The sequence below is a fragment of the Oreochromis niloticus genome, linkage group LG22 (genome assembly GCF_001858045.2).
Source record: "Oreochromis niloticus isolate F11D_XX linkage group LG22, O_niloticus_UMD_NMBU, whole genome shotgun sequence".
NCBI lineage: Eukaryota > Metazoa > Chordata > Actinopteri > Cichliformes > Cichlidae > Oreochromis > Oreochromis niloticus.
Genome location: NC_031985.2, coordinates 28,700,289 through 28,708,975, shown reverse-complemented (window position 1 = coordinate 28,708,975; position 8,687 = coordinate 28,700,289). Strand labels below are relative to the sequence as shown.

Here is an 8,687-nt window from a genome sequence, read left to right as displayed (position 1 = left end):
CTTTCAGACCTGGTGGGTGTGGCCCTGCCAGCAGACCGGTCACGCCCAGGAATCTCCACACACACCTGGCGCTGATCAAGCCTCGTCAGAGGAGCTTCAAAACAGTGTGGCTGAGAGCTCCTCGACGCTGGATCGTTGAGTGACTTCCTGTCAGTCTTAGATTAATGCGCAAGGTTAGTGCAAGTCTGCCGTTAGGTTTTGTACTCACGGTTGCCTTTTGTATGCGTGTTTCCTCAGGAGGAATTGTGGCCACCAGGAGGCAGCACACGGACAGTACACAGGGAACGGAGACAGAGCACGGGATAAGGGAGAAGACACGGAACGGGAGTCGGGATCGCACGGGGGATTTATTGTTGTTTGGATTTACACCACTGTAAATAAACGCACTGCCTTCATCATCAAGTCCTGCATTTTGGGTCCTCATTCCTCATATCCCCACGGTCTGCCACACAGACCGTGACAGAACGATCCAGCCAGATGGACCCAGCGGACTTTTCGGAGAGGTTCAGGAGGGAGGTGACAGACAAAGTCAATCGTCTCTGCGACCTATGGCTGGAAGCGCACGGGGAAGAAGTGCGTTGTGCAGTGGAAAAGCGGCTGCAGGAGACGTTGTCCTGCTTCCCCTGGGTAATGGACCGTCTCTTTCCAGTTGTCGCAGACTTCTTAATTAACACCCTCCACTCCCCGACCCAGGCTGCTCACCGGCCCGGGCAGCCGGTTGATTCGCAGCCTGGCACGCCGGCCCCGTCGTGTACAGGGAATTGACGTTCACGCTGCCGGTGCTCCTCACCGCAGCCAAATTCCCGGACTATTCCACAGCCGGCTGTGGTGAGTAACATGGACAATTTTTCATTACCCACCTCATCTGTGTCTCTGACCATGGACTGTGTGAATGCCAACCCTGTAGTTCCGTCTGTAGCTCCGTCTGCAGTAGCACAGCCATTAACTCACTCCATCACACCTCAACCCACTCCAGCGGCTTCAGCCGGGCCAGCCGGCGATGGTCCGACAGTGTTCATCACCGCTGTGAGTAAACTTGACTCAATTGTTTCTCTAGATCCTGTCATTAAGAATCTAACCGCAGATGAACAGGATGGGACAGTTTCCTTTAACACGGCCCCGCCTCCACGGAGGAGTCGGCGCCCGCACCGTCGTCATACCACCTTTCCTCTTACTCCACTGGCTTTTGAAGAACCTGCTGACTCTGGGCTAGCCGCACAAGGAGCCGCAGTGAGTAAAACAGAATCTGTTGGCAGTGAAAAGGTTTCTGCTGGAAAACAAAGAGTAGAGATAGTTTCTTCTGAACCCAAGGACCGCGCCCAGTCGGGGAATGGTAACACAAGGCCCACAATGGGGAATAAGCTTAAAGATTCTGATTGGCCAGAAGATAAAAATGAACTGACAGTTAACCCTGAGTCATTGGACTATGAAAGTGTAAATCTAAAAAATGTTTTTGTGGCTGCTGATCAGCTATAGCGTCCATTGCTAGAGAGCCCGGTGTTAGAGTTTTTTTCTGCTGCCCAGCTAGTGACTCAGTCTGCTGCCCAGCTACCTATAGCTCAGTCCTTAATCCAGTCAGCCTCTGATCTTCATCCTCAGTTGGAGGTCGATACACCGGCTGCACCCACTCCACCAGCGTCCCATCAGTCTGCAACCATCGCAGCACTCTCGGCTTCACCATCCACATCACCCGATCTACCATCATCTCCACCGCCTGCAGCTGCCGTATCACCATCTTCACCTCCGGATCAACCATCTGTAGCAGTGCCACCTGCTACGACGCCACCCGGACCTGCTCGGCCCGAGCTGGAGGGGCTCGCGTAGCCGGAGCTGGAGCTCAGCGACCCGGAGCAGGAGCAGCTCAGCGAGCGGGGGGAGCCCGCGCCACAGCCAGAGGAGCAGCTCAGCGAGCGGGGGGAGAGCGCGCCGCAGCCGGAGGAGCAGCTCAGCGAGCGGGGGGAGCTCGCGCCGCAGCCAGAGGAGCAGCTCAGCGAGCCGGGGGAGCCCGCGCCGCAGCCGGAGGAGCAGCTCAGCGAGCCGGAGCAGCCAGCGCCGCAGCCGGGGAGCTCGGCGAGCCGCCACGTCCAGCACGGCCGCCACGTGTACGTCCTGCCCGGCCAGCACATTGTGGATCGTGTGTTGTGTTACATTGTCGCCCGCCGGAGCTGCCACACCGCCACCACCGGACCCGTGGCCGCCCGCCGGAGCTCCAGCGCCGCCGCCAGTGGATCCGTGGCAGGCCACCCGAACCGTCTCGTCGTTGCTGCCGGACCCGTGGCCGTCCGCCAGCGTTCCCACCGGTGGACTAGGGGTAGGCCACCTGAACTGTTTTCTGCCTCTGCCTACCCACAGCAGGTCTCGCCTGTTTTGCCGTCCACTGGGTCGGCAGCCAGAACTATGTTTGCTGCCACTGGACCGGGGGGGGGTTGGACTATTGAACTGAGTTTTCCTTTTGTTGGTGTTGTCGGAGAGGTTTTTAGGGGCTTGTTGAGATTAAACAGAGATACAAAGCATTAAAACATGTTAAAAACACAAAAGCCTTATTAAATGCAGACTACTTTGGGCCCGGAAGCAGAATTCGTCACGTCATCACTTAAAGACTGGATACCATCAGCCCCATCTTTAAACTGTCCTCCCTCACAGAGAGAATTATGACCTTGTTTTCGGCTTGGCTGTCACCTAAGGATTTACATCCCTGATAAGCAGAAGGAGTCTCACAATCTGTTTAACATCTCCCATTACAATGGCCACACTGTGTGTGTAGAGCATAAAGCCTACTTGTAGTGCACATGCATACAGCTAATTGACGGGAGTGCTCTTGCTATACCAAAGTGACATTACGGTTGTATGAACACTGTGTGTAATGTTTGATAAGCAGCAGCCATTCAACCGGGGCTTGTAAGGCTGATGAAGAGAAGGTGCATTACAGGGAGTGCAGAATTATTAGGCAAATGAGTATTTTGTCCACATCATCCTCTTCATGCATGTTGTCTTACTCCAAGCTGTATAGGCTCGAAAGCCTACTACCAATTAAGCATATTAGGTGATGTGCATCTCTGTAATGAGAAGGGGTGTGGTCTAATGACATCAACACCCTATATCAGGTGTGCATAATTATTAGGCAACTTCCTTTCCTTTGGCAAAATGGGTCAAAAGAAGGACTTGACAGGCTCAGAAAAGTCAAAATGAGCTGCAGATGCATCTTGCAAGCCAGTGATAACATCAAGCGTTTCATCAAAATAGTCAACAGGGTCGCAAGAAGCGTGTGGAAAAACCAAGGCGCAAAATAACTACCCATGAACTGAGAAAAGTCAAGCGTGCAGCTGCCAAGATGCCACTTGCCACCAGTTTGGCCATATTTCAGAGCTGCAACATCACTGGAGTCCCCAAAAGCACAAGGTGTGCAATACTCAGAGACATGGCCAAGGTAAGAAAGGCTGAAAGACGACCACCACTGAACAAGACACACAAGCTGAAACGTCAAGACTGGGCCAAGAAATATCTCAAGACTGATTTTTCTAAGGTTTTATGGACTGATGAAATGAGAGTGAGTCTTGATGGGCCAGATGGATGGCCGTGGCTGGATGGTAAAGGCAGAGAGCTCCAGTCCGACTGGAGTATGGCTGATCAAAGATGAGCTTGTGGGGCCTTTTCGGGTTGAGGATGGAGTCAAGCTCAACTCCCAGTCCTACTGCCAGTTTCTGGAAGACACCTTCAAGCAGTGGTACAGGAAGAAGTCTGCATCCTTCAAGAAAAACATGATTTTCATGCAGGACAATGCTCCATCACACGCGTCCAAGTACTCCACAGCGTGGCTGGCAAGAAAGGGTATAAAAGAAGAAAAACTAATGACATGGCCTCCTTGTTCACCTGATCTGAACCCCATTGAGAACCTGTGGTCCATCATCAAATGTGAGATTTACAAGGAGGGAAAACAGTACACCTCTCTGAACAGTGTCTGGGAGGCTGTGGTTGCTGCTGCACGCAATGTTGATGGTGAACAGATCAAAACACTGACAGAATCCATGGATGGCAGGCTTTTGAGTGTCCTTGCAAAGAAAGGTGGCTATATTGGTCGCTGATTTGTTTTTGTTTTGTTTTTGAATGTCAGAAATGTATATTTGTGAATGTGGAGATGTTATATTGGTTTCACTGGTAAAAATAAATAATTGAAATGGGTATATATTTGTTTTTTGTTAAGTTGCCTAATAATTATGCACAGTAATAGTCACCTGCACACACAGATATCCCCCTAAAATAGCTAAAACTAAAAACAAACTAAAAACTACTTCCAAAAACATTCAGCTTTGATATTGATGAGTTTTTTGGGTTCATTGAGAACATGGTTGTTGTTCAATAATAAAATTATTCCTCAAAAATACAACTTGCCTAATAATTCTGCACTCCCTGTAAAGGATAACACTGTGGAATTCCCAGTTCCAGTGTGATTGTGTATTCTTTCAACTATCCTGCTAAGTGTTTCTACCACTCCTCTCAACCACTGAGTACAACCCAAAGTTAGAGTGTAACTAGCATATTACACAGAGCTGAAGAATAAACAGTTTGAGCATGCTAGTGTTAGTGTGTGTGTGTGTGTGTGTCAATACAAAAAATCCACATTCATACTGTAAGAACAGACCATCTTTTATTCATCAGAAACAGATCAAATCAGGTCACCTCATGCAGATGATTTCATGAAATCTCACTCTGATTCTGGGTTGTAAAATTTACGTGTCCATGTCTTAAACTGAATCCTTCTCAACACATTCATAAGATCCCTACGAACCTCTTCCTCAGCTTTCTTCCTGTTTTCAGCTGACTGTTTGTTCACATCTCTTTTCTTTATAACTTCTTCCTCATATTTAAAAAAGTTGCTCAGGCTCTCAGCTTCAGCACACTTACCATAAGACCACTCTTTTGTTTTTTGTGTGTGTTCAAGCCAAACATATTGTGACATGATCTGCAAGGAGCTATTTTATTTCCACTCTTGATGTTAAATGCTTCACACCTGATATCTCCAGGTACTTTAAAGTTTCCATCAAAGTAATTATTTTTGAGAATTTCTGGATAATAGGTCATCACTGCTCCAGATACATATTCGTGCCAATTGTTAAGACAGGAGGAAGCAATCACAATGTGCCCCAAGTCACGACCTTTGGTAGGCATGGAGACTCCTTAGTACCTGGCAGAACTGTTATTGTTCTGAGGAATACAGATAGGTGGATGATACCAGATAATTTGGGTCCAAGCTTTTAATAAAATATTGTAGACGCTACTTTATTTGTTCTTCATTCTCAGGATTTTTCTGCAGGACGTTCTGGAAATGGTTACAGATATTGATGTTACAATTCTTTTTCCAAATGTCCAAAGCTATTGCTATTTTTTTAATACTGTCAATATTTTTTTTACCACAGTTATCGTGAAATGAAACTAATAGTCTGACAACCTTTGTTAGATTGTGTCATACCCACAAGTTTCAACTTCAAGCTGAAATGATTTGCTATGGCAAAACTGGTCTTAAAAAGAAACAGTGTGAGAGGAAATTGATTAGTTGGCATTTTAAATGCTTTGGTCACTAAGACCAGAAAAAGAGTTACAAAATTTATATTAATAAAGCTTACTTTATTTGAAGGCAGGAAAGAAAACTAGCAAAAATGCAGGCTGTGTAACACAACCCTGTCATTAAAACGATGATCGAGTTATAAATGCTTGATTAAATTAATGTTTAAAATACAGTTTTAGGTTTTATATTTTCTGCTGTAGCCTCAGTGGGTCTGAGAGTTTTGATTAAATATAACAAACAAATTCAAATGTTAGTCTATTTGCAAACTTAATTTAAGGTCATCAAATCGGCTACATATTGTAGTATTGTAATTCTCACCAGAGGTTGGTAACAACCCATCTAAATCACACATGCAAAGAAACCAAAGTATAGATGTCCATAAATTATGTTAATAATGATAAATGACACAGGGAAAAAGTATTGAACATGCTTACTGAAATTTATTTAATACTTTGTACAAAAGCCTTTGTTGGTTACAACAGTTTCAAGACACCTCCAGTATGGAGAAACTAGTCACATGCATTGTTAAGGTGTGATTTTTTGGCCCATTCGTACAGTGCGTTTTGACCTTGTACCTGCTGATTCCAGGAGTTTCCCACTTCTCAGTATAAACAGCTCTCCAATTTTTCCAGAGTTGTTAGCTAAACCCTCTTCCTTAAATGGCAAAGGAGTTGTTATTTTGTCCAGAAGAATGTAAGATCAATACTCGATCCTTTAGCTTTGTTTTGGGACTTTTACAAAGTCTAAATATTTAGACTTTTACAAAGTCTAAATAAATGGCCTGGCTCGTAGTCTGTGTAAACCTTCTGTTTGGAGCTGAATAATAATGACAATAAATAATAATGACAATTTTATAAATGAATTTTGAGTGAAAATGTATCATTACAGAATGAAAGTAGCAGTAATATTTTCTTACCATGTCAAGCACACAGGAGAACGGACTCCGCCTGGGAAGATGAGCCTGATAGCATCGAAAAGGCCTGGGATAGTATGTTTTTAAGTTTTCCAACATCTCCTCGTCAGCTATGATGTCCTCTGGAGAAAAATCTTCCAAGATTTTTCCCAGAAAACAGATGCTCACAAAGAGAAAGAATTTTCCATCCGGTATAAAAACAGTGTGTTCTAAACATCCTGACAGTACATTATGTCACCATCAGATAAAATACCTCATCAATCAGTGCACTAGTGTCTTCTTGAATCTCTCTGCTCAGGTTCGACATTTCACAAGTCATTTTTACAGCGTTCGACTTGAAGAAATGTTCTTCTGTTTCTTCGTGTTGTGTTCTAAAATAATTAACAACAGTTCATTTGTTTTATACTAAAAAAGCATATTGCACTGATAAACTGTTAAGAAAGTTAATAGATAATTCACCTGTCATTCTCTCGAGCAGTCTAAAGTAATGAGAAATAAAACACATTACAAAATTACATATTTCAGTAACGACACACAAAAAGCAATGCAGAAATTACATATGAAGACAATTGTTAAAAATATGAATGAAAAAAGAATACTTAAAACCAGCAACTCACCATTGTAAATGCACAGTAAATGAAACTGTAAAGTAAACCCTTCCACTTTAGTCAAACTATTCCCTCCTACCTATATTCTTTGACGTGATAGTGTCACATTACCGGGTGTATCACTGTGCAGTGCATGGCGGGGTAAACAAATGAACAAAGACACACAAATGTGTAAGTTGCTCATTTTTAAAAATAAGTAGTGATTAATTAGCTTTTTTAAAAAAGAAAAAGAAAAAAGCAAGAAAAAAAGCTAAAGTGTAGCTTCTGTTCTTCTTGCATGTGATGACTCAAATCACAAAATCAAACTCCAACTCTTGTTTTCCATTTAAAAAATGCGTTTCTTACCCTATAGTTTTGACACAAGCAGTCAACATGAATCTGAAATAAGTGTATATCAAGTAAACCCTTGTTCTCTACCATTTAACAAAAAAGTAAAACTGGATGAAAACAACAGAAACCTCTTCATAGTAAAAACATGTTTGACAGGCAATACTGGTTTAATCAGTTTTGGTTTCTGTTCATCAGATCATCAAATAAGAATTCATTGTTCATATGAATGATGTGACAAGTGGAAACAACACACACACGCACACAAGTTGCTAAACCAGCTGGGGATGTTTTTTCTCTTGTGTAACAGACAGTTTGTTTGTTAGGATGTCCTGACATGCTGCTACAAGTCCTCGCACTTGTGCAAAAACAAAGAAACCAGAGCATCATTAGGCTAGTAATTCATTTGTAGTTAAAAACTACAAATGTGACCTTGATCTTTAACTTGAACACAACATGGGCAAAGACTAATCAGGCATTTGAGTGAACTGATTGACTGAATTTTGACCAATACTAAAAGCAGAGTAGCGATTCATGTGGACTGTGAATGAATGGACAGACAGGTTTTATGCCTTGCTGTAACATAAGTTTATCAGACCCTCAGCCCTCTGAGCTAAAAGGAGTTGGTTAAAGTGGTACCTATGGGTGCAAAGAAAAAACTGTATGTGTTTCTATGTAATTAGAAGCATTATAATATACATTAAAAGTATAAAAAAAGATGTCAGATTTAAAATAGAACATTTCAGCTCACCACTGAGTAAGGTTATTTCTAGTTACTGACAGACCATGTGGTGTAGAGAGTAGAGGGCCCAAATGCAGACACACAAAGGCAAACAGACTTCATCTGGGAAACATGGAAAACATTATAAACCCTCATGTTGCAAGGCAGGTTCAAATGAACACTAACAGGATTGATAATGGACTGAATTTCAAAGGAGCCAACTGGTGTGTTAGGTTTTTATATTCAGTTCATAAAGGAATGTATTTGGAGGAGAGACAAACCTTCTTACTGACTCGGTAGACAGGAGCCTGAACACCCCTTCTCAAGACTGTTCCACTGTCTTGAGAAGGGGTACTCGTGTGGTCCACCATGCATGACGGCAGTGGCGCATGTGATGCAGCATGGAGGGTACGGCCAGTTCTCCCTCCGTGATGGACAGAAGAGAAGATTGGTATACCAGGGACATCCCAAATGTAGAAACTCCAGTGGCCGCTGGCATATTGGAATTGTGGGTGTACTCCACCCACACCCACACTCCACTGCCTGTTGAGCAGA

At 43.9% G+C, this 8,687-nt stretch overlaps 1 long non-coding RNA gene across 1 annotated transcript; it reads right to left on the bottom strand.

Annotated features, from left to right (window-relative positions):
- Nucleotides 1-5,699: 5,699 nt before the first annotated feature.
- Nucleotides 5,700-7,301, bottom strand: LOC109196477 (uncharacterized). The gene is made up of 3 exons (XR_002057925.1): nt 7,094-7,301; nt 6,936-6,955; nt 5,700-6,847 (listed from the first exon to the last, which is right to left on the bottom strand). It is a non-coding gene; the product is annotated as an uncharacterized LOC109196477 (long non-coding RNA).
- Between the last annotated feature and the right edge of the window lie 1,386 nt (nt 7,302-8,687).